Below are 26,778 nucleotides of genomic sequence, written 5' to 3'. Positions count from 1 at the left end.
TATAATCAAACTAGTCCAAGAAAGCTAGTTTGACAAAAGTCAGGGGAAGAACGAGGATACGGAAATACATATTAAACTACATGGCTACTTAAGCATTAGTCCTGCAGGCCAATTATTTGCTGGGAAAAGGGGAACCCAATCAGTTACTTCAGGAGCTAGGTTTTTCCGTGGCCCCAGATATCCCTAGTGTGTTGTATGTCCTTCCAAGGATTGGCGTCTGCACTGCAAAATGCCCAAGCATCGTAAAGTACAGTATGTCTTATAGTATTGGTTCATTTAAAGCAGCTTATTCAAATATCTTAATTCTTTAAAGCTGGAAAAGAGACAAAGAGAAATATAAGCTATCAATTTCATCTTCAGAATGTTTCATAGGCTCAGAAGTTAATAATATTTCATTAGTAATAAGATAAGGCAAAGATGAAAATAATAACTGCAAACACACATTTCAGACAAAAAAAATCACAGCCCAATTAAAATCGTAAATTAAAATTTTGATATCTGACTCTGTCTTTTAAAAATCAATTTGCCTCAACCCCAACACAAGTTGAACCACTTAAATTGCAGTGGCAAAATCAAAGCTTTGCTCTGAATATTGGGAGCTGAGATCTATTTCGCTACAAATCTTATAAAATTATACCCAATTCTAGGACATCCAGCTACAGCATTAGAAAACCTTATGTTTCTTTTTGTATGATGCAATGAATTTTAAGTGGTCTGTTATTCTATTGCAACCTTTTTTACTGGCGATGATCAGTGAAATTGAGCAGAATGGAACAGACATTGGGAAATTTGTGAGCAGAGCATTTTTTTAAGAGCTCAATTTAAATGGTTAAGTAGTTACAACAGAGTTCTCAGAGGCTACAAAATTATATCAGATCCTTATATGAACTCCTAGTTCACTCTTGTTTTAAATCTAAATTCTTTAAACTTGCCATTTGGTAATGCTTAAACCAAAGGGAAAAAAAAGCTCAGGAAAACAAAACAGAACACTGACAGTTTTAAAATATCAACAATTTTTCATGGACAAAGAATAAAACAACTGCATAGTAGACTAAAACCTTCTCAGATAAAAATCAATATTTGTATCCAACTTTGGGGCCAGTTAAGAAAACTATCTGCTTATGACATCAGCCCTAGAAATGTACCTGTAAATATCCACATTAGTGATGCTTCATCCACCAGTTTCTTATAACCAACATGATCCAATTCAGTAGCTACCACAACTGATCCAAACTGCCCTAGGGGAAATTATGCAAGTTTCTACTCCTAAGCACAGCCATCAAAGAAAGTAAAAACCATCTCTGACCAAAAGAACTGGGTCACGGGATGAGAGGTGGCACCATTCTCTTTAATATCATTAACTCTTGATTTTTAAGGAAACATGGTTCCCATAGGCGTAAGAGAGTTTCTTAAATGTGACCTACATTCAAGCATAATTATCTTTCTTTCCCAATTGGCAAACATACACTACATAATCTTGTTGTAAAATCCCACAATTAATACAGTTTTGAAAGTTATGAGCCAAATTATCTGACCTAAAATATAGTAAGATATATAGTAGTCGAAGACAATTAAAATTGTCTGATTGCACCTTGGCCCTTCCTCCATTACTTTGGAAACAACAGCTTTTCTTTTATGCAACATGATTTATTTTATCAGTATAAGTTATCCATAGAGTTTGATGAGAGAAGTTAGGACTGTCATATCCTTATCAAATATTCAGGACCAGTTTTAAATATTATCAAAAAGTATAACCAAGCTGAAAGCGAAAGCAGTGCACATGATGCCCTGTGGAAGTAGAAATTTATTCTGTAAACAGATTACCTTATTTATCTATGCTGTTGTATTTATTTGGTTTTATCAAGTGTTGTCTAAGAGACATAGTGCAGCATGAGAAGAAAACAAATTTACAAGCATAAAACAAACAATCTCATTAAAAAGTGGGCAAAGAAGGTAAACAGACACTTTTCAAAAGAAGATATACATGTGGCCAACAAGCCTATGAAAGAATATTCAACATCACTGATCATTAGATAAATACAAATTAAAACCACTATGAGATACTGTCTCACACCAGTCAGAATGGCTATTATTAAAAAGTCAAAAAATAACAGATGCTGGTGAGGCTGCCGAGCAAAGGGAACATGTATACAATGCTGATGGAATGTAAATTAGTTCAGCCACTGTAGAAAGCAGTTTGGTGATTTCTCAAATAACTTAAAACAGAACTACCATGCAACCCAACAATCCCACTATTTGGTACATACCCAAAGGAATATAAATCATTCTACCATAAAGACACATGCATAAATGTTTATTGCAGCACTAGTCACAATAACAAAGACATGGAATCAATCTAGATGCTCATCAATGGTAGACTGATAAAGAGAATGTGGTACATACACACCATGGAATACTACACAGCCTTAAAAAAAAACATGTCCTTTGTAGCAACATGGATGGAGGCCATTCTCCTAAGTGAACTAACACAGAAACAGAAAACTAAATACCATATATTATCCTTTATAAGTGGGAGCTAAATATTGAGTACACATGGACACAAGGAAGAGAACAGTAGACACTGGGGGTACTTGAGGGTGGAAGGTGGGAGGAGGATGAGGATTGAAAACTACCTATTCAAGTACCATGCCTATTACCTGGGTAATGACACAATCTGTATACAAAACTCTCATGATGTATGCAATTTATCTATATAACAAACTTGCACATGTACTGCTGAACCTAAGTTTGGATCTAATCAGGTCAACATTCACCAGTTTTATTATCTTAAGCTTATCATTTAACTCTCTCGGAATCTCCATTTCTCATCTGTAAAATGAGATGGTGGCAATGCCTATTTACAAAGTTGTTTTTAGAAAAAACATAATAATTGAAGTAAGTTACAACCTGAAAATCATTTTTTAAATGTTTGACCTTTTTATACCTTAAAATATTAAGAAAATTGTCAGAGAAATGGTACATGCCTAAAGGCACCTTACACAAATGGACTAAAAACATGTGTTTACAAATGAGGTAGACTATAAATAAATAATAAATGTGTGTCTACAAATTTCAGGTCAGACAGATGTGTATTTAAAATTAACATGGACTGCAGATAAAGATGGCAGATTATGCACATGTATCTATATTCTCTTCCATCCAAATGTCTATTAAAATGTTAGTAAAGGAATGCAAATAGGTACAGACTCAAAAGGTAAAATAAGAAATGGTCATAAACCGATAAAAGATTTCAACAAATTTTTGGAAGATGAAAAGTGGAGACAGGGTAACAGATGAAAAGCATCCAAAGGGGTTAGTTAGCTTAGAGCAAAATAAACGGGGTGGAGGGTTAGTGACAGCAATGGAGATTGGTTGCCTAGAAGAACCATGAGATGCTCAGAAATCTGAAAACTGGAATACCATAGGAGTGGGAGTGAGACATAAGGCTAAAATGCAGAAGAAATCCATCAAGTCTATTTATGAAACAGCTGATTTCACCACAATGTAACTTACAACCCCAGTCATGGCATTTGCTTTGCCCTAAAATGTGAGCAGAAAACCAAAGATTCCCATACACTTGGAAAAAATTCCAATATGAGACACTCCAATCAAGATAAACAGAAAAAGCTGATTCCAAAATAGAAAGCCACATTACAAAAAAAAGACATTTTTGCAGAAATTCTGACATCCTTAAAAAGATTGAAGAATACATTGCTTTCATTAGACAAGAACTGGATACTATGAAAAAAGAACAAACTAAGATTAAAAAGGTTTGATCGCCAACATAAAAAAGAGAAAAACATTTTAAAAATATAAAATTCAGAAGAGTCTCCCAGAAGATGAAATAAAAGTAGAAAAAAAGATCAATGAAGTCTTTGCCTATGCCTATGTCCTGAATGAAAAGCAATGACAACAAAAGCCAAAATTGACAAATGGGATCTGATTAAACTAAAGAGCTTCTGCACAGCTAAAGAAACTATCATCAGAGTGAACAGGTAACCTACAGAATAAAAGAAAATTTTTGCAATCTATCCATCTGACAAAGGGCTAATATCCAAAATCTACAAAGAACTTAAATTTACAAGAAAAAAATAAATAATCCCATCAAAAAGTGGGTGAAGGATATGAACACACTTCTCAAAGAAGACATTTATGTGACCAAGAAACATATTAAAAAAAGCTCATTGTCACTGGTCATTAGAGAAATGCAAAGCAAAACCACAAGATACCATCTCACCCCAGTTAGAATGGTGATCATTAAAAAGTCAGGAGACAACAGATACTGGAGAGGATGTGGAGAAATATGAATGCTTTTATACCACTTGTGGGAGTGCAAATTAGTTCAACCATTGTGGAAGACAATTTAGCAATTCCTCAAGGATCTAAAACCAGAAATACCATTTGAACCAGCAATCCCATTACTGGGTATGTACCCAAAGGATTATAAATCATTCTACTATAAAGACACATGCACACGTATGTTTATGGTAGCACTGTTCATAACAGCAAAGACTTGGAACCAACCCAAAGCCCATCAATTATAGACTGGATAAAGAAAATGTGGCACATATATACCATGGAATACTATGCAGCCATAAAAAAGGATGAGTTCATGTCCTTTGCAGGGACATGGATGAAGCTGGAAACTATCATTCCCAGCAAACTAATACAGGAACAGAAAAGCAAACACCTCATGTTCTCACTCATAAGTGGGAGCTAAACAATGAGAGCACATGGACACAGGGAGGGGAACATCATACACTGGGGCCTGTCAGGGGGTTGGGGGCTGGAGGAGAGAAAGCATTAGAAGAAATATCTAATGTAGAGGACCAGTTGATGGGTGCAGCAAACCACCGTGGCACGTGTGTACTTATGTAACAAACCTTCACATTCTGCACATGTATCTTGGAACTTAAAAGTATTTAAAAAATAGATAATATTGGTTACTATTTTGCTGTTAAAATAAAAGATCAAGCCAGGAAGACTAACACATAACTAACAGGAATTATGAAAAACAAGTAACAAAACTGGAGGGAAGCAAATTGCTAATTTGAATTACACAAGAGCTTCTGTTCAGTTGAAAGGCTTAAGATTTCAGATTGGAAGAGCCCACCAGTGGCTGTAAAATGACTTCCACCTACAATCATGGCTGATAGAAAAAAGCAGAAAGGAAAAACAGATCATATCATCTGCCAAAGAATGAGAATTAAGCTGGCATTAAATTTCATATTAGCAAACTAAATGCTCAGGAAAAAGGAATCATGCTTCTGAGGAAAACATATTTTTAAACTATATTCTCTATACTTAAATTACTATACAAGTGTGAACACAGATCACATTTGCACGTACTGATTTTCACACATTCAAAGAATCAGAAAAGTTGCATCTCACATACAGTTTCTTAGGATTTGTGTTGAGTATGTCTTTCGACAAAAGGTTGGAGTTCCACAAATGAGGAAAGCAACCCAACAAAGCAGTGACAGCTGTGTAGGAGGCCTAGACAACAAGTACAGACAAGAGTAACGGGACCAAGCACTCTTCCAGAAGCAGCTTTGGAAGAAGGAACTTTCTGGAAAAATGTTAACCAAATCTCTGCTGAATGGACAAAAAAGTTGAGCACATAATAAAGGCAAATAGTACTTCTAAAAAGCCAGTTAACAACTTCAGAAAAATTAAAAGCTGTACAAGACAGGAAAGATAACAGCCCACTACCTGAGACTGTGATAGACAATACTGCATTGTGTCCCCATGTAAACACTATTTATTGATTTACAAAGTTACAGATAAAGACAGTGGAATTACAGTTAGAGAGCAGAAGGCAAGTCTTAACAATCTCAACATTACGGAGGAACAGCAAAAACAGGGGGAAGCCAATTGTCAATTTGAATGATACCGGAGAGTCTGGATAGCTGCAAGACAAGATTTCAGATCAGAAGAGCTCACCAGTGGCTGTAAAAAGACTTCCATGTAGGATCATGGCTTCAAGAAAAATGCAGAAGGGAAAAGCAGGTCATCTGCCAAAGAATGAGGATCAAGCTGGCATTAACTTTTACATCAGCCATACTAGATGCTCAAGATAAAGGAAGAATGCCTTTTTATTGGGAGATGGAAGTGGCAGAAAAGAACTGGAAAGATGAGGACTCACAATAAATTGCTTATTGTTAAAGGAGCAAATATTTTCTTTAGATAACCAATAAAGATCTAAAACAGAAATATGACTAACAGGAGATACTGAGTAACTTAACTTACATTCTCATCTGTCAGTGTAGGAAAACAAATATCATACATAAAACGAATAACTCAAGCATTATCGATGTCAGCATATTATTCAGAGATACAGGTAACTCATCAAACAATGCTATAAAAATTGAAAGTTACATGTGTGAAGAGACACTGAGGATAAGAAGAGTAGGACAAGGAACAATTACTCTTCAACTTGAGTGTTTTATCTTTTGTTATTGTTGTTATCACATGGAATTTTCTCGTTTGTTAAAATTTTTAAATGGTTAGTATAAAAATTGAAGTATACAAATGTTACTAAGACGTGTAATCCACTATTAGACACAATTGATCAAATGTATGTAAAACTTAAGTGACAAAAAGCATTCTTCTACAATATATTTAATGCTGAACATGGTTTCAGAACAGGGAGATGCTCACTTTATTTTGATAAACAGCTGTTAATTCTCAAATGTTCAAACCCAACAAGATGTAAAGTGTTCTCCAGTATCCCCCTCCATTTGGAGACATCTGTGCTCATTGATCTACAAAGGGCAGGGAATGCCTGATTATTTTATTATGTCATTTGCGACTGCAGGAATTATTCATGATTATTTACTAGCAAGCTGAAAACACGTGGGGCTGATACCTTGATTCAGAACCCCAAACCTAAAATGAAGTACTTAGTAAATTTATAAGCAGATTCTACTCTACCACCAGCACCCCCTTCGTCTACCTTTAAACACATACACTTACCACCAGAAACTGTATGTGCATTTTGCAAGGAATGTCCTTTTGTGCAGCAGAGAACAAAGGGACTTTTCTGCAAAATGATACTGAAACCTGATCATTGATGCCTATTCTCTTGCCAGGATCTTGCCTCCTGAATATCATCCTAGTCTATTATTCTGATACTGTTCTCTTTGGAAAAGAAAGACAAAGATGAGAAGTTCATTTAAAGTGCTCAAACAGTACCCTCTACTGGTTGAGTTTAAGCTGAAGATTTGATGTGTAGCAGGGCTTAGTCACATTAACACATGGCAAAGAGAAGAAAAGAAAGCAAGGGGAAAACTGTAGACCAGGATGCATAAGACAAATATAAATAGAAATCCGGGGCCAGGCACGGTGGCTCACACCTGTAGTCCAAGCACTTCGGGAGGCCGAGGCTGGTGGATCACGAGGTCAAGAGATTGAGACCATCCTGGCCAACATGGTGAAATCTCATCTGTACTAAAAATACAAAAATTAGCTGGTCATGGTGGCATGTGCTTGAAGTCCCAGCTACTCGGGAAGCTGAGGCAGGAGAATCACTTGAACCCGGGAGGCGGAGGTTGCAGTGAGCTGAGATCATGTCTGGTGACAGAGTGAGACTCTGTCTCAGAAAAAAAAGAGAAATCCAGCAGTAATTTTGGTTACATATAAGGAAACTGACAATTGAGGCATCATAGCACATATATAATGCAAATGCACTTTAATTCCTAATAGAATACTTTGTTCTTGCAAAAAGAATATATTGAGTGACTTTGCATATTACCTTCAAGTTCTTTGCTTTACAAGATGATTCATGAGTTCCCCCAGTGAGTTTCTCTAGTGCTCTGAAAAGTGGCATGACTTACACTCTATCTTTGGGTAACATATTAACTGTGCAAAACTAACAGCAAACTGTTTCTTAGGTCACCAACCAGGGCTCTTCATGATGGCAGAGATACCTGCACTGCGTGACATGTTTACAAGTGTTTAGGCAACATTCAAAATTAATTTTTAATGTCTCGCTAATATGTAAGAAACAAGGGTTTGGAGATGGCAAGATTAATTTACCCGACAAAGAAAAAAATGAGTAACATATGTTCTCCAGGGCGGGGATCTGGAGATCTGTTTTGCTTAATATAGTATAAATGCTTAATAAATTGAGTAGCAATTAAAAACAGGTACAGTCTTACATTTTAGAAGAGTAGAGATAGGATTAATAATTAATTAGTTATTAATATCTTTTACTAAAAATCAATTAGCTATTCAGCTCTCCCTACCTATCAAGGGGGTAGAGATCACATCCTATTCTCACTAAGCATTGGTAGTAGAGAAAAAAGTCAACAGATTTTTAGACAGTTACGCAGCAAGACACCCTATGGGCCTTTTTTCAGTTTCCTCCAAAGTAAGAGTGGGGGAAATTTAAATGCCCACAGGCACCAAGCAATAAAGCACGTGAATGGCATGCATTGAGTCTGAGGAAAAGCACATGATCCTCTTGGTCTGTCTTTAATTTTTGGTGAAGACAACAATATCAAGAAATAATTCTCCACTGTAAGAAAAGCAACAGTGCAAATATGATGATAAACGATAACTGAGGCCTTGCTTTGATGTTAGGGAGACAATCAGGAGTAGGAAGATTGATGAAATGGGCAGTGTGTGCCCCACTTGAACTGGACAGATACAGCCGCGTGCAGTGGTTCACGCCTGTAATCCCAGCACTTTGGGAGGCTGAGGTGAGCACATCTCTTGAGGTCAGGAGATCAAGACCATCCTGGCTAACACAGTGAAACCCCATCTCTACTAAAAACACAAAAATTAGCCAGGCATGGTGGCATGCACCTGTAGTTCCAGCTAATCGGAAGGCTGAGGCAAGAGAATCGCTTGAACCCGGGAGGCAGAGGTTGCAGTGAGCTGAGATTGCACCACTGCACTTCAAACTGGATAACAGAGCGACACTCTGTCCCAAAAAAAAAAATAAAAAAGACTGGCCAGATATTTAGCACTTGTCACTGCAGCCATGAAGCCCTAAAGCCCCAGGGTCACCACGTCATTTCATGATTCAAGAGGAGCTTGAAATCGGAATATTTATGTAATATTTACGCTGTGGGGCTCAAATATTTACAAAAGAGTCTGTGAGCCAAAACAGAAAAATCTCGTTACACACCAAACTTATCCCATGGGCCAGCAGTGTGCAACTACCACAGACTCAAAGTTCTTTGCTTCTGCCTCAGGGCCTTACTACATGCCCATCGTTCTTCCAGGAATTTTCTTCTCCCATTCCCCCTGCCTTCCTCCTAGTTAACTACACTCATCCCTCTGATACTGACTCAATTGCCACTGCCTCCAGGAAGTCTTTTCTGATCTCCTAGATTAGGTTAGGCACCCTTGTGATATGATCTCCCACTTTTCTGTATCTTTTCATCATAGCACATAGCAACAGTTTGTAATTTTATGTTTATTTGTATAATTATTTGATTCTTTTCTTCTCCACCATGAGATCAGAGGCCATGTCTCTGTTGTTCGTGAGCACATTGCCTACAATAAATAAAATAATTTACCAAGGTATTGGTAAATAATTGCTAAATGAATGGTTAATAACTTTAAAGTAGCTCTTCATGGGCATAGCTGAACTATTCATCTGTGGTTAATATCACATGAACCTTTAGATTTTTCTTAGATAGACTACTTACTGTCTATGATGTTGAGTAAGTTGCTGACCCTCCCAGAATTTGTTTCCTTATCTAAAAAAAAATGGACCTCAGATTTGTACAGAGAACATACCTAAATACTTTTATAGTACTAACACATAGTCATTGTTCGATAAATACTTGTTATCATTATCTTTAATACTAGTAGTCTACTCACACTGACTGGCCCACATCCCCCCTGGGCCCAGTGGTGGGAGTTTGACAGATCTGAAATGATAGTCCCATTTCCATGCTTTTGATCTCAGAACAGCATTCTCTCAACTAATAACAACATTCTCTTACCAATCTAGCTAACTAGACATGAATATCTGTATTCTACTCTGTATTCAAGAAATCAGGCCTGGAAGAGGTCTTACAATCCAGTGTTTTAATCACGGAATTTTTTTTTTCAAGTCAGAAAGATTTATTCACCACTGATTTCTTTCCTGATTGTGTAAGTGATCTAAATCAATCCCCTAATAACATGGGATATTTATCTTAGGCCCCACAGCCTACCAGGAGAGAGTTATAAACTAAGACAGAACAATGGGTGGATCATCCCTGAGGTAAACCATGTGACTCTAGGATGTCTGGGAAGGAGGCACTAGGTGTGAGTCACGGCACTGGAGCCAGGCTCACCTGGGCTCAAGTTCTTTGTCACCTCAGCTCTGTGGGTCTTGGCCAAATCATTAGGCCTTGTGTGTAAAACTAAGCGCATAACACCTGCTGGGAGGGTTGTTTCAAAGATGGAAGAGCGTGTGGAAGAGAGCCTGGCACACAGAAGAGGTGCTCAGTGAATGATAGCTGCATAACAAAGCAGGATTTGAGCACTGAACTCATTGCCCACCGCCGCTTCCCCCAAATAAAATTCTGTTTAGTCCACACAAAATAGTACAAACCACAGCAGGCTGGGTTGTGTACTGTAAATCATAAGATTTCAAACTTATAATGGAAGAAATAAGACCATCTTTGAGACATTTAAGATCATGGATAAGCTGGACCAGAAATTTATGCATTCTGTACAGCACTTTGTCCTCTCCTTCCACTGAAAAGCAGGGAGAAGTCTGACTTCACCCATAGTGCTACTCTGGAAGTCTGGAAGGGAGAGCTGCTAGCTATAGTCATTAGCCTACCACATAGTGGCTGCTGCCAGCATTTACATTCTAAGATCAGGTTGGTACCAGGTTCATCCTGCAATGCACATCTGGACCACTTTGTAACAAAATGCCCATGAGTCCCACCCTTCATCACTTTCTTTTTTCTTTTTCAATGTCTACATGATCCCAGAGTACCTCACACCAGCTTCCCCAGCCCTAGCCTCCCCCTCAAATTGAGCACAGTACAGATAATCATTCATTGCTCCCAATTCAGTGCATCCACGGTTCTCAGTTATACCCACGTGGCAGCACGCCCTAAGTCTGACCCAGGTACCTGTCGGTCTTCCTGACCATGGGAACACAAAACCATTGTCAGATTTATCTTCGTTTTTCCAGAAATTGGAACGTAGAAAATATTCATATATGCCCATAAAAGGGACTATTTGTGGCTGATTTATCAGAGAGGAATTTATTCCAAGTGTTAGGTGATTCCCAGAGTCTCCAGGAAGCCTGGAGATCCAGCCTCCAAATCTGTGTGGCCAGAAACAAGGTCCCAAATACACCGAGTGGGGTCACCCCTGCAGAACAGATGCTGCCCTGGCACCATCAATACCACCGCCACCTCCTCAGCTGCCTTGACGGTCCTCAGGAGCCAGCTATGCTCCTGCTGAAAAACAGACTTTTCCCTCTCTGCTCTGTACTAACTGCCTCCCAGTTAAAAATCCAGGACATGTGTCCAAGCCTCCGTGGAAGGGAAAGTGGAAATGTGGATCTCTAACACTATCAGCTTCTACCAGGAGATGGCCTCCTGCCCAGCAAGACTTACAAGGTAAAGAGTTTCTCCATGGGACAGGGTTCAAATGCTGGGCAGCCAGAATTATAACACAGCCAATCATAACTACATCCACTTCTGAGCGTTGGCTGGAGTCCAAACTGTGTGATGTTTGGTTTTCTTAGTGCTTACTACAACAGCTAAAAATGACGGTGCTCAATATCTGTTTAATGGAATTAGGATTTTAAAAAATGAACAATGAATCTAATGCCCCTGAGTATCTTTTCCTCTGGGTCCCATGACATCCACTTTGATTCCTCGTGTTGTCCTAAACTTTTAAAGTGGCCAGACTCAGGCTCGCTCTGCCGCACAGACTGGATGCTGAGAACGGCACGCGGTGGGCACACCAGCCGCACTCGATCCCCTTCCGTCAGCCTGGTTGCCTGGCCAGAGCCCCAGAGCTGCCTGGCTCCCCCGTTCTTTGGCTTCGTCTTCTCCACCCCCTTGCCTTTTGGACTTGCTGACTGCATTTTTGACCCTGGGCACTCTGCAGTGTTTCTCAACAGGGGCGTTGGTGCAGAACAGTTCTTTGTTGAGCTGAACTGTCCTCTGTGTTGCAGGACTTTTTAACATCGCTGGCCCTGCTCATTAAAGGTTAAAACTGTTCTATGGTCATGAGATGAAGATCCCCAGTGGAGAAGCCCTGCTTTATAAAGACTGCTCTGGGCGTGGTGGCTCATGCCTGTAATCACAGCACTTGGGAGGCCGAGGCTGGCGGATCACAAGGTCAAGAGATGGAGACCATCCTGGGCAACATGGTGAAACCCAGTCTCTACTAAAAATACAAAAATTCGCCGGGCATGCTAGTGCATGCCTGTAATCATCCCAGCTACTCAGGAGGCTGAGGCAGGAGAATCACTTGTGCCTGGGAGGCGGAGGTTGCAGTGAGCCAAGATCACGCCACTGCACTCCAGCCTGGTGACAGAGTAAGACTCCATCTCAAAAAAAAAAAAAAAAAAAAAAAGGACCGCTCCCATTCACCCTGGGCTCCTCCTTTGTTGGGTCACCCCTTCCCACTCTGCCCTCTGGACTTGAACCCAGCTACCTGCCTATCTTGACAGTTAGAATTCCACACACTTTTGGAAGGGGCAAACTGGATTTAAGTTAGCATTGGGAGGAACTACTGGGTAATAACAGGACAGAGTCAGGTAGAATTGAATTTTTTGTTTTTCCTCTGCTATGTGATTTGCACAAACAACTCAGTCATTTTAAGCTCTAATTTCTTCATTTGTAAAATAAGAGGTGTTTTAGGTCATCAAGCTCCCCAGGAGCAGAGCCTGAGATGGGGATTTTTTATTCAAATGAATTACTGGAAGAGTGCTCTTGGGAGAAGAGGAATAGGGAAAGCAGGTTAGGGGAGGGGAAAAAAAAAAAACAGGTCAGGCAAGGAAACTCTGTTGCATAAATTACCTTGGAGTTAGCCCCACCTGGAGATAAGGTAACTGGCCTTTGGTACTCCCAGCTCAGCTAGGCATTGGCTGAGACCTGGAGTACAGATGTGGCTCCCAGTGGCTAAGGGAAGACTCCTCTCTACCCTTCACATGGATGGGGACATATAGGCTGCTTCTCATTGTTTTGCTATTGTAAACAATGCTGCAATGAACATCCTTAGCTAAAACTTAAAGTACATTCATGATGATGTACCTAGGATAGTTTCCTAAAAATGGTATCACTAGATCAAATAGTTTTTACATTTGCAGCAATATGCACATTGCCACATTACCTTCCAGAAAGACTATAAGCATTTCTATGTTCCCAGCTTCCATATGAGGGTGACTGACTCTTCTTTTGACCAACACTGTGTAACTGTAACCTTTAGTAGCAGAAATGATGCATGACGTTATTTTTAAATATTTTGAAGGAAACACTCATAGTTTAAATTCTGCTAATTGCTAACTAATTTTCTTCTGTATTTATAACATTGGTTAACATAGACACTTTGAAAATACTGGCCTAAAAATTATATCTGAGAATACATTATAATTAGTATCCAATTTTAGATTTATAACATAGGTTTTTAATAATAAAAGTCGATATTAATATGACTGATGCTTAGGTTTTAAACTAACTCATGAGATAAACACTGTCAATCCTGTTTGCAGCTCACCCAATAGTTAACAAATCCAAATTTTTCATTATTAATCAAAAATTGGAAATTTGTCCAAACAAACAGAATGGAAGGAAAGAAAAATCTAAAAATACTAGATGAAATGATAATTGCATTCAGTAAGCAGACAAGTAACTTTGGCATTAGGAAATTTAGAGTTTGTTCCCAGCATTGTCACTGATTTGCTGGCCTTTGAGGAGTTGTGTAAGTGTACCATAAAACAGAGAAATAGAAATGACCCCTGCATTTCTACTGTTCTGCACCCTTGGCCTAATATTGCACCAGAGTTTTGTAAGTTTCTTAGAAACTAGCTGCCAAGCACTTTAAACTCCTTGAAGAGAGGTACTTTATAAAAAGAATCTCAGCCCATGGGCTCCTGTACTAGTAAAGTACATTTCCCATGGGGTTTTTTTTTTTTCCTTTTTTTTTTCGTTTGCAGCCATCATGCAACTTAAGGAATCTCATGTTTCTTAAAAAATTATTGTACTAGAAACTAAATAGGAGACACACAAAGCTTCCCAGTCTTATAACCCACTAGTTTCTGGAAAGCTTCCCCAAGACAGTTTCCTTTTATATATACCTTAAAACATTTATAATACTTCTCTGTAACAACTTTAAGCATTTCTTTTTTTGATCCCAGATTAAGACTCGATTCTATATAAAACATTGTTTTCTGATGAAATTTTAAAAATAGTACCTGTATTTCCTCAATTTTAAGACACTTTGATTCTATAACTTGTCTTCAATTTAATGATAGCTTTACTGCCATTAGGAAAACGGAAACATTACAATCAAACTACACGTATTGAGAAAATATTTGCAAACTATATATATGATAAAGGGTTAATATCCAAAATATACAAGGAACTATTACATCAGTCCAGACTGGCTTAGAGTAGAGGACCTTACTGCCAGTCCAGGGGCCCAAGTCATTTAGCCACAATGCTTCCCCAACGTATCTTCAATGTTTCCATTCCCAAGACACCAATGGGCCTTTGTCTTGGCCATGCTCAGGAAAAGTAGGCTTTACAGGGACCCATAGGACTTGCCTATCCCCAGATGGTTCCCCAGCCTGCCATACATTCTCTGCCCTGTATTTATAGCCTCTGAAATCTCCACTGAGATTTTCTTTTTGGTTAAGAGCAAGGCATATGTGAAATTATAGCTGAAAGTCACATTATCTAAAAGAGAGCATTCTTTTGTACATTGCTTAGATGAATTTCAGATTAAATAAATCACACCTATGATTCTGTTCATTTGTTCATTCTGTTTATTTGTCCTTCTTCCTACAATGACTTTCCCTGTGTACACACCACACACACGTGCACGCATGCGCACGCGCGCGCACACACACACACACACACAAACAAATGAAATCATTCAGCAAATATTTATTGAGGTCTGCTACAAGGTCAGTGCTGTGTTTATAGACACTGAGGATAAAGTTGTAGGGGAAAAAAAGCCATTAACATTTCCCTCAAGAATCTGACAATTAAATAAAAGAGTTAGAGATTATTTAATTTCTATTAATTATGTAATTGCCATTATTTTTATAAATTGCTTAATTTAATGATTTCAGGAATAAATCCATAAATAAAATTGTAATCCATCCTCTATAAACCAAGCAGGCAGTATTTTGAATACATGATCAGTTGTCTTAACCTTGTCAGGTGGATCAGGGAAAGCCTTCTAGCCCTAGTGGCAGGTCCCAGGGGTGTTCATTTTAACTGGTCCGTGTATAAACCCAAAATCCAAAAGCAGGTCATATAGGTCAAAGTGATGTTTCCAGCTAGAGGGAATGGAACTTTACTATAAAAGATTGTTTATTCTTCTGGAAAATGTCTAAGAATAGCTAAAGGACACAAAGCAAAGTTACAGTATGCAAAAAATTGCCTATGTGAGTGGCAGCATCACATTCCCTAGCCTGCTGCCTCTCCAGGCCACTGCCGTGGGCAATGGTATGCAGGAACCTCCATGACTCCCTTCATGCAGGACAGCAGAGGCTGGGTGGCCAAGAGCGTTAGGACACCTGGACCCTACAAGATGAGGACCATGGAGGAATAGATGGGTCAGGCAAGAGTATGACCCACAGAGGAAAATTTGAAAACCATCACTCAAATATAATGTTCTCTCTTGCTGTGAGTCTCCATTCTCTATTTTTTTCCTTATATTTTTGGCACATTATTTTAGGTGCAGTGGGTCTATTTTGGTTTCCTCAAAGCAATATTTTAGCAATAGAACATCTGTCACCTTGAGAGCCTGAGAGGAATCTCAATGTTCTTCATCATTTTTAACCGAATCCTAATGTATCAGACACTGACTCTGTTAGTAAGTACCTAAAATGTGCAGAGTGCACGAAATTAAAAAGATCATAACCCCCAGTACCACACATGCACACAGACATTGTTCTTCCTGTGCCGTGTGACAAATCGTATTACAGATGTGTCCCAAAATGATACACATCAATTATCTCATTTTATTTCTCTTTATTGTTATTTTTCTTTTTGTCATTTTAATCCATTTTTTGTAATCATTGACAATGTTCTTTCCTAACAAGCAGCATTTAAAATATTTGTTTTTGGGAAACGACATTGATATTGAATTTTCTACTCTCAAACACTTTAAAAATCAAGTGAGTTACAGAGAGTATGTAAGTAACACAGAGGACTCAGCCGTTGCACAACTGTGGGATCTGGCCACACATTTAACCTCTCTGAGCCTCAATTTCCTCATTTATAAATAGGGCAACAAGGCATGGCTCACAGGACTGCATAAGAACTAAATGAGATCATGTCTGTAAAGCAGATAGCACAACGCACGGCAAACAGTAGGTGGCTACAACATGTCAGCCCCTCCCCCTTTCCCTTCAGCTTACCGAGGTCTCTGGAGGATACAGCAAATAAGCACAAATGGCATGGTGAATTCTAAAAGTGATTTTTTTTTAAGACATAGGGTGTTTTAGTTTCTAAAACAACCGTTGTACATCTAAGAATAGCTCTGTTTATGACTGTTTTTATCCATCTGGGTTCGTTCAACCCTCAATGTATCAGTTAGTCTTTCACATTAGGTTTACATTTTATTTTCCCCAAGGAAGTCTTCTCCAGGCACTTCAGCTCACGATGATCTCTCCCTTTCTTAAATCCTCCCCCTACCTGTGAATGCATTAAGCAAAGCCTCACCTTTGTGTGTGTGTATGTGTGTGTCTGTGTATGTGTGTGTCTGTGTATGTGTGTGTGTATGTGTAATTTTCCTTAATCAATTTGTCCACCTTTAAAGAAAGGATTGTAACCAATACCCCTTTGCGTTTTTGGAACTCCACACAGTACCCTGCATTCAAGTAGATCCTAAAGATATGCTTTCTGGTGGATTGGTTGGTGGTTAGACCGACAAGGACTTAACTCCTTTGTTATAACTATGTAACAGTCTTGCATTATCTGGAGTTCATTCAGGGGAGCAGGACTTTCTCAAGGAATTCAACTGCTAATTCTCCAACAGCCCCCAAATGGTACCACTTGGAGTAGCTGAGGAGGAATCACCCAGGATCTATGATTTGAACCAATCTGAGATCTACCATAAATTAAACAGCTTAGTTCACTGCTCCCCTAGCTAAGCAATGAGCAGTGTTTCTTCTCCACTGAAAACAAAAACATTTGTCCAGTTTAGTAAATGTCAGCCCGGCAGCAGGAAGAACAAAATATCGAATGCCATTTCCATGAAGCAAAGTTACTGGGCCAACAGCAGATGCATCCCTTGGCATCAGGCGAAACTCATTATGTTAGCAGCCGTAGCACCAGAGATCAAGAGCACACAAAGCCCAAGCTTTCAGGGCTGGTTAAAAAGACCCATCTATTGTCTCTGGCAGACAGTGCTGGAGATAAAGTATCCTGGAGACTCAATGTTAGGCAGGCTGGAAATGCGTGTGCCAAGCCAAAACGAAAGGAAGGCTGCACAATGGTAACTACTGAAGGAGCAGCTGGTCCTGGTGGCACCAGACTGTGACTTTCAGCCCATGTCATCAACACTTGTCCATAGGGTAAACATTTTCTGAAGAGGTGCCTGTCAGTTTCCATTTATTTATAAATAAGTGAATGAATAGCATCCAACTTACACATTTTTCATGGTCTTTTTTTTCCTTTTAAATTCCGAAGGCAGATGAGAAACAGCACCATGTAGCAAAGTGATAACACAAGGAGAATGCAGCTCTGTCCTGGAAGGAGGGTTGATGACTGACGGATGATACACGTTGAGTCAATGGAATGAGGCAGTTGCAGGCTATTGTTGGAACAAAAGGAGGTCAAGTTTTATTCTTTTCTCCTGCTGGGACAGAAAGAGTTGGTCACAACTTTTCTTTAAAAAAATAAAAAAGAAGAAGAATGCATTCCTAAATCAAGGCATCCTAGGGCAGCGAGAACAATCACGGCACTCCTCAGCTACACTATCTCTGTTGGTGGACAAACGCTGCTGACCTTTTAAGTTGAACTTGCAGTCTTCTTGGGCTTGAACTGCCACTCTAAGAAAGTTCTTTAAAATGCAGATTAGCCACAGGCATTTCATTTTATTAATTTCCTCTTGGAAATACCAAAATGACTATGAAAAGACAAAACTGAATACATTATAATGTTCTTTATGGACGTTTACAGAGTGCAGTGATCACAGAGTAGGTTTCCTATCTATAAAAATAGCCTTGGAGTTCCCTTCTTACCAGCTGTCTCTTCAAAACAAAAAATTAAAATAATTAAGGTGTATCAAATCTATCTTGGACCAGAAGGTAAACTGGAAAGATACAAAAAGGTGGAGGATTAAATAAATGCACTTCTTTGAAACAAGTGATGACATTTTCTAGGCCCAATTCAGATCACGCAGAGCTTCCTTTTGCAAAGCAGCATGCTACACGACCAACAGCCTGACAGGCCTTTGCATTTAAATCTCAGCTGACATCCTCTCGTCAAGTGTGGTAGAATTGCATTAATTCTCCAGTTCCTCACTCCTTCCTGTATCCAGGTTCTGGCTCCCATCCCAGCCATGTTACTTTCTCTGACCAAAGGGATGTTATCAAATATGTCACAAGCAAAGAGGTTAAAAACTGTGAGTTTCCATTTGTGTCTTTGACCTCAGCCACTGCCCTAAAAATATTCCAGAGCTAGCCCACTGGATGATGAGAGACAACTGGAACATAGCTGAGACCACCTGATCATCTCAACCTAAACAATCCCAATCTGCTGATGGTCAGCTGACTTCTAGGCACAGAAGTGAGCCCAGCTCAGGCTAGAAGAACTGCCCAGCAGAGCTCAGCCTAAATCACTAATCTGCAGACTTGTGAGCTGAATAAATACTTATTGTTTTAAGCCACCAGGTTTTGTGGTTATTTATTATGAAGCATTATTGTGGTAAAAGATAACTTATATACTATATGATACTGGATGAATCACTTAACCCTAACAAGCTTTAATTTTCTTTAATATTCTTATATGCAAAATGAGTGCACATTAACTTCTTCTCAAGGTGGCTATCATAATTAAATTCATTAAATTAAATAAGGTATGTGAAATTAGCACTATCCCTGGCACATAACTGGCATGTAATCAATGAGAGTTCCTTCTATGCCTCACATTCTTCCTTTAGATCTCTCTCATCAGAATAAATGCCTTCTTAATGTCCTCACTATTAGTCTCCCTTCACCATAGACACCACGATTCATAGTTGTACACTGTTTGGAGCTCTATGGTAGCATCCATGGGGTACGTTGCCAACATTAAACAGAAGGACTCTTGTGATAGCTGGAAAACTCCTGCAATGTGTGTGAAATTTCCCAGGTTATTGTAAAGATTCTGTTTACTCCAGATCACAGCTCCAGGTTGAAGCCCAGAGAAATGGCATGGACTTTCCCCTTCCCGAAGGCTGTCTCTGAAGATATAAGCCTACTTTTCATTGTTTTACTTCTTCACTCCTCTAATAACATTTCTGGGATCACCTTTCACATGAACTGCTTGTATCCAAGTTTTTGCTGAGGTCTGCTAAAGGAAAATTCAAACTTCAGTAATCCAGGAGACCCATCTTTGTATGAAACCCACCTGAAAACCCAGATTCAAGAGGCAGATCTAGCAAGAATATGAGACCAGAATCATACCATCCTTTGAACAATATTTGATGAGTATAGACATTGAGATCACAATGCCCATGAATCCATTCAGGCCTTCAGTATCTCCTATCTGAGATTTTGTAGTAATCATCTAAGTGGTCTTCTTCCTTTAAGGTTTTTCTCACTTCTCCTCACTATCCCTTCTATATTCACCTCCATACAACAACACAACTGCCATGTGGCTTCCCTCCTAAAAAATTATTAAATGCCCCCACATCCTCATGATGAGTCCAATCTCCCTAGAATAACATACAAGGCCTTTCTGATCTGATCATCCCTATCTACCTCCCCTGCCTCATGCTTTACCACTTCTCTGTACCTCCCACTTTGGCCACACTATGTAACTTGCAATTCCTGACTTTGTATGCTATGTTATATTTAAGTGAACTTACATAAGCTATTTCCTCAATCTGAAATCTCTTCCTCACATATATCTACTTGCTGAACCCCAATTCCTCCTTCAAAACCATAATCAGGACATGGAATGGATTGGGCAGTCATATCTACTCTCTTGCTGACTGTTCTTCAAAACATATCTCTAATCCTTCCAATTCCTTCCACGCCTACCCCACCACCTGTCTCAGATCTTCCTCTCACAGCACCACGTACCTGCCCTCATTGCCTTTCTGTGAGTTTTAAGTTTATATTACACGCAAGGTTAATTGATTAGAGTCTATCTCCTTCTGTAGATGGTAAATTCCTATAATAAAACAGCCAAGTCTACATTCAGTCAGTATAAATGCAGTTCTTAGTACAGAATATGGCAAATAGTAAGCATTCAATAAATGTTAGTCCAAGTAGTGAATCTCTCCCTTCTATTTATAAAATTTCACCTTCAAGTCACTTCCATCATTTCATATCTAGTGCTCTGTAGTAACTTTGGGCTCATATGTTAACTTCCCACATGTAATTGTGATCTTAAGGATCCCAGGGACTTAATACAGTGCTGAGTAAAAACCACCATTTGTTAAGGTAATCTGCTGGATTAAGGTTTCTGAAAGTGTAAGACCATCACTCATAGAGAAGCAGGTTCTTCAGGCAAGCTTGGGAGGTCAAATAGGACTTCAGTCAGCAGAGATGATGGCTTAAACATGGTTTGATAAAATGCAAAATGCAGGTAAAAGCAACTTGTATAGAAAATAATAAGTCATTGACTGGGTGTGGTATCACCACTGTAATCCAAGAACTTTGGTCGGCCAAGACTGATGGATCACTCGAGCCCAGGATTTTGGGACCAGCCTAGGCAACATGGCAAGACCCCATCTCTACAAAAAATATATAAATTAGCCAGGAGTGGTGGCGTGTGCCTGCAGTCCCAGCTACCTCAGTCTCCTGAGTAGCTGGGACTGCAGGCACACTTGAGCCCAGAAAGCAGAGGTTGCAGTGAGCCAAGATGGTGCCACTGCACTCCAGCCTGAGGGACAGAGTGAGATTCTAAACTGAGAAATAAGGTTAATAAGTAAGACAGATTAAAGACCAAAATATTACTTTTATTATTGATGAAGTTGATATTAGAGAAAGTGGCTTATGCCTAAATAAGAAGGACAAATGGACTTTCACATACCAACTCAGAATTGAACAAACCATCCTACAGTGCTGGTCTGGAAAAGCATCCTCATAGAAGAGACAGAAGTGCCTGCTGCCTGCAGGCAGCTGTTTCCCAAGAAAAAGAATAGAAAGGGGCATGCCCACTTTCTCCCCAATCGTATCAGGTCACTCCCCCTCTCCTGGTGCAAATGCAGTGAGGATCTGAGAGAAGAGGCAGGTTGTTATGCTAATGAAGCTCACTCCACATAGGATGTGGATAATTAATAATCCTTCCTAACAATTTATATCAAAGATCAACAAATGATAGCTCATGAACCAAATCCTGCCTGCTGCCTGTTTTTGAGCAGCCCCAAACTAAAAATGATTTTTTTTTTAAATGATCAAAAAAAAAAAAAATCCGGGCTGGACATGGTGGCTCACACCTATAATCCCAGCACTTTGGGAGGCTAAGGAGGGTGGATCACTTGAGGTCAGGAGTTTGAGACCAGCCTGGCCAACATGGTAAAACCCTATCTCTACTAAAAATACAAAAATTAGCTGGGCATGGTGGCACACCTCTGTAGTCCCAGATACTCAGAAGGCTGAGGCAGGAGAATCGCTTGAACCCAGCAGGCAGAGGGTACAGTAAGCCGAGGTCATGCCACTGCACTCCAGCCTGGGCAACAGAGCAAGACACTGTCAAAAAAAAAAAAACTGAAGAATAACATTTCATGACACATGAAAATTATACTGCTCACCTATTTTCCTTGGAAGATTTGTTTCAATTTAGCTTATGTATTTCTCCTCACATCCCTCTGTTTTCCCACTCTTCTGTTTGGCTTGTCTTCCCTCTGCCTGGGGACTAGGTCATATCCATTGTTTAATCCCATCTCCATTCCCACTGAAATCATTTTCTCTGTGTGGACAACGCTCAGTTCTCCCTTTCACTCAAGATCTATTTCATCTTGAAATTTTAGCTCGATTTCTCAAGGTATCATCTCAACTCCTCCACCAAATTTTACTGCTAACGTTTTCAAAAGCACATAAATTATGCTTAATCTACTCCACTTCATCATTCATTGACTCTTTTTCAGTTCCTTCCATTCTTAAATCACCACATGTGGAACAGTTGAAGGACAGAAGGATGTTTAGCTTGAAGAAGAGAAGGCTTAAGTTTGTCATGCAAGGTGTTAAAATATTGAAAGGCTATCAGGTGGCAGAAGGATCATCTACCTGTCTCATAAGCCTAAAATGGAAAATGAGAATTAGCAAGTAAAGCTATAGTGAGGCAAATTTCAATACAACATTAGAAAGAATTTTATGTCCACCGGAATTATCCAGGGATGAAGTGGGCTGCTGTGGATAACAGCAAACTTTCTATTACTAGAAGTATTCAAACTTACATTCGATTGTTGTAGAATTGATAAAAGCATTAAATGAGCTCATAGACCAGATGGGTGCTTCTGTATGCTGAGATTTTTGTGATTATCAGAAACAAAGCCATTTTTCAAGTTCATGTTATTTTGTGTGTGTGTGTTATGTATATATAAAAATAGGCCGGGCACAGTGGCTCACACCTGTAATCCCAGCACTTTGGGAGGCCGAGGCAGCAGATCACAAGTTCACGAGTTCAAGACCAGCCTGACCAACATGGTGAAACCCCGTCTCTACTAAAAATATAAAAATTAGCTGGGCATGGTGGCATGTGCCTGTAATCCCAGCTACTCAGGAGGCTGAGGCAGGAGAATCACTTGAACCCAGGAGGCAGAGGTTTCAGTGAGCCGAGATCATACCACTGCATTCCAGCCTGGGCAACAGAGTGAGTTTCCATCTCAAATAATAATAATACTCTTTTTTAATTATGAGAGAGTCAGGAAAATAGGAAAGAGTGCATTGTCGAGTTGAAAAGTCAAGTTAAAAGTATCCACATTGGCCAAAAAGGAAATAAAAGAGGGAATTAACTGGAGTTAAATAGAAGGAATATTGAGCTGTGGTGAGCCCTGGGTGTAGGAAAATGTGGACAGTCTCAAGGGTTAGTGAGTTTTTCCAACAGTGTTTAACAACTCAGTGTTTTCCTACATCAGCCCTCGCCCCATCCACCCCCAAATGCAGGGTCCAGAGAGATTGCACTACCGATTGCTGTAGGGGTGGGAGGGTGGGGAACCTGAGAAGCTCATTGCAGAGAAGACAGCAGTGGCTCTTTGTCTCCAGTTCCAAGCACAGGTGTGCCTCTGTGTGTACAGATCCTCAAGTGTATGTCCCAATAGAAACATTCTACTTTATGGGCTTATTAAAGAATCTTAATGCCTTCTAAAATTGCCCAAACCCTTATAGACGCCCAGTATTCAACAATGTGAACTACTTGACTTATTCAGTCAGAAATAATAGAAAATACATTAAAAGCACTACCTTTTCATGGTCTTAACATAATGCTTTGTATTTCCAATGCATCCCAGTAGATTACTGTGAATTGCTTTGTAGGCACAAAATTCTCTGTTTGTTTTCCCTCCTACTGTACACTATAATCTTTGGAAGTATATTTATCAAAAGATGAAGGCACTTGTTTCTCCCCCAGCCTTCTCTGGAGGAGCACTTAACAGCGAGTCGGAAAGCCTATGTTTAAAGTCTAGTTGACCCCCCTGGTCGATTTCCCACCCCCGTGATTGCTGTCTTCTAATTTTCATCACAGTTCCCACCTCACTCTCCGCTCCACTGACTCTCTAAGCTATCTTCCTGTTACCTGTACTAGAATATTCCCAACCCTCTTGCCACCCCTGTGTTCAATAGTCATAACCCTTTGGAGTGCTGTGTCTCTGTGAAAGAAGACAGAGACTCGTCAGACCCAAGACTTTCAGGAGATTTTATGACTGTAACACCTCCACAGGAACAATGATTATCATCATCAGCTCAGCTACAAAACAGACCTTCTCATGACAATTTATACATGAAAAGGAAAAACAACTTTTCTCATCTTGCAATGGTGAACTTCTCCTTTAAGTGTGTTTTTGAATAGTCTCCTACCATTTTCTCCCCAAGAACTCTTAACATTATTTGACATTCACCTCAGCATCTTGCAACGTGGGTCCAAGAACAGTAAACCAAAATAACCAAGTAAAGGAAACATACATTCTTTGTTTTTTCCCCATCAAACACTTGCTCGCTTAGAGCATCCACTGGTGAAAAGCAACGTACCTCCAGCTGGAGAGGAAGAAAGCACAGGGAAACCAGGATGGAATAAAAGTGAATTTTCTATATGGACAGAACGTCAGATTCTTGGTTTGAATAGGTAGAAAAAGAAAAAGGAAAAGAAGAGCTTCAAAGGTACTCTGCCGTCAAGCAGAGTAATCAGCACATTTCACCCCATTTTAACTGAATGTAGCCTTGCAAGTCCACAGATCCTCTCCTTCTATTTTATTGAGAAAAATCACAAGAGCTTCCCCAATTTTTCTTTTCTTTGTCAGCATTTTATAAAACACTGGGGACAAGTTCTTTGGGCACAGGCGGGCCTGAATTAAATTCAAGCCTTCTCTGCCATTCCTCAGGCGGTGGGCAAGTTCCTTGACCTTTCCAAGGAAGTTTCCTCATGGTGAAAGGGTAAAAATAATGCTGATGTTACAAGATATGTTCTGAAATTTTATTTAGATAATGTATCGAAAGCTTCTGGTCCTTTCTTAAGCTTAAAATGGCACATAAAACTCCCGGTTCTTGATCTGTGTTTCATAACGTGGGCCAAGTCATGTGTTTAATAAGGTTAGGATTTTTTCTTTCTTTGTTTTTGTTGCTAGAGATATGGAAAAGAATAAGAAAATAAGCATGGGAAGAAGCCATGGGGATAACAGGGCTTCGAGGGCAAACTAATACACATCACATAACTAAAAGGACTCCTACCAGTACAGGAACTACTGGAACGGTCTCCTAACTGGTCCTCTATTTCTAGATTCTGCCTATGATCTATACCAGTGGTCTCCAAACTACAGTAAATACACTCCAGCAGGTGTGCAAAACAGTCAGTGGGGGGGGTGGCATGGGAGAAAACATTGGAACATCTGTATACATTCACTTTTATCTAAGAAAATAAGAGATTAAGCTTTTCTGATATTTCATATGGCATGACACTCTCAGTCTCTACGTTAGTAGTGATCACTCCTCACATAGGATATGTGGGAAGCCTTGAGGGAAAATGGGAGTCTATGCATCAGAGGAGTGGACAGTGGTCCCCTAACACTTTCACTTGTTTAATCGTTTATGATGCATGCCCAGTTGAGTGAATACGTTTAACTATGTGTCTAATTCTAACTTGCTGAAAAATCATAAAATAAGTGAGAAACTTTTTTAAAGACTCTTGAAAATAAATCATGGGTCAAAGATAACACAACGAAGCAAGCCACATGAGTAGAAAAAGTTGATTGTTCTCCACTTTGTCTCCATATTACAATCTATGGTATAATATGATTCTATTACATACTTAATAATTATAATTAGATCTAACAAGAGATTAGCTCACTTCAAGAAGATGATTTGGAATATGCATTTATATATACCCTCCTTAACAATGTCACCCTAGGTATGTAATAAAGTTTTAGCTGTAATGTTTAGTAAGGCTTAAAAACTAAGCAATCACAACTCTAACAGTGTGGCTGTATTAGTCCATTCTCACACTGCTATAAAGAACTACCTGATGCTGGGTAATTTAATGAAGACACGAGGTTTAACGGACTCACAGCTCCACAGGCTGTACAGGAAGAATGACTGGGAGGGCTCAGAAAACTTACAATCATGGCAGAAGTCAAAGGGGAAGCAAGCATGTCCTACCATGGCCGAGCAGGAGAGAGAGTGAAGGGGGAAGTGTTACACACTTTCAAACAACCAAATCTCATGAGAACTCACTTACTATCAGGAGAACAGCAAGTGGAAAATCCACTCCCATGATCCAGTCACCTCCCAGTAGGCCCCTCCTCCAACACTGAAGATCATATTCAACATGATATTTGGTGGGACAAAGAGCCAAACCATATCAATGGCTTTTAGTGAGAGAACAACTGAAAACCGAATTTTACCTCTCTCTTGTCCTTTGTAATATTCACATATGTACTTTATACTGTAAAAAAGTTATTAGTACAAGCATGCATGTATATAATTTACACATAAACAGAGCCCGGTGCGATGGCATATGCCTGTAATCCCAGCACTTTGTGAGGCCAAGGAGTGCGGATCACTTGAGGTCAGGAGTTTGAGACCAGCCTGGCCAACATGGTAAAACCCCGTCTCTATCACAAATACAAAAATTAGGCAGGTGTGGTGGTGTGTGCCTGTAATCGCAGCTACTTAGAAGGCTGAGGCAGGAGCATGGCTTGAACCTGGGAGGTAGAGGTTGCAGTGAGCCAAGATCACGCCACTGCACTCCAGTCTAAGTGACAGAG

At 39.5% G+C, this 26,778-nt stretch overlaps 1 long non-coding RNA gene across 3 annotated transcripts in view; it reads right to left on the bottom strand.

Moving 5' to 3' along the window:
• Nucleotides 1-26,778, bottom strand: part of CLLU1-AS1 (CLLU1 antisense RNA 1) — a 278,212-nt gene that overhangs the window by 148,982 nt on the left and 102,452 nt on the right. The window contains exon 4 of one of the 3 annotated variants that reach the window (XR_010342948.1): nucleotides 17,801-17,964. The exons of 1 other annotated variant lie outside the window; for it this stretch is intronic. This is a non-coding gene — a long non-coding RNA (CLLU1 antisense RNA 1). Of the gene's footprint in view, nucleotides 1-17,800; nucleotides 18,007-26,778 lie in introns of those variants that run through there. One more of the 3 variants, XR_010342950.1, reaches the window with a different exon arrangement.

Source organism: Aotus nancymaae, unplaced genomic scaffold (assembly GCF_030222135.1).
Source record: "Aotus nancymaae isolate 86718 unplaced genomic scaffold, 86718_ANA_hifiasm-v0.15.2.pri h1tg000016l, whole genome shotgun sequence".
NCBI lineage: Eukaryota > Metazoa > Chordata > Mammalia > Primates > Aotidae > Aotus > Aotus nancymaae.
Note: the sequence above shows the minus strand (reverse complement) of the source record. Positions and strands in the feature narration are given on the sequence as shown.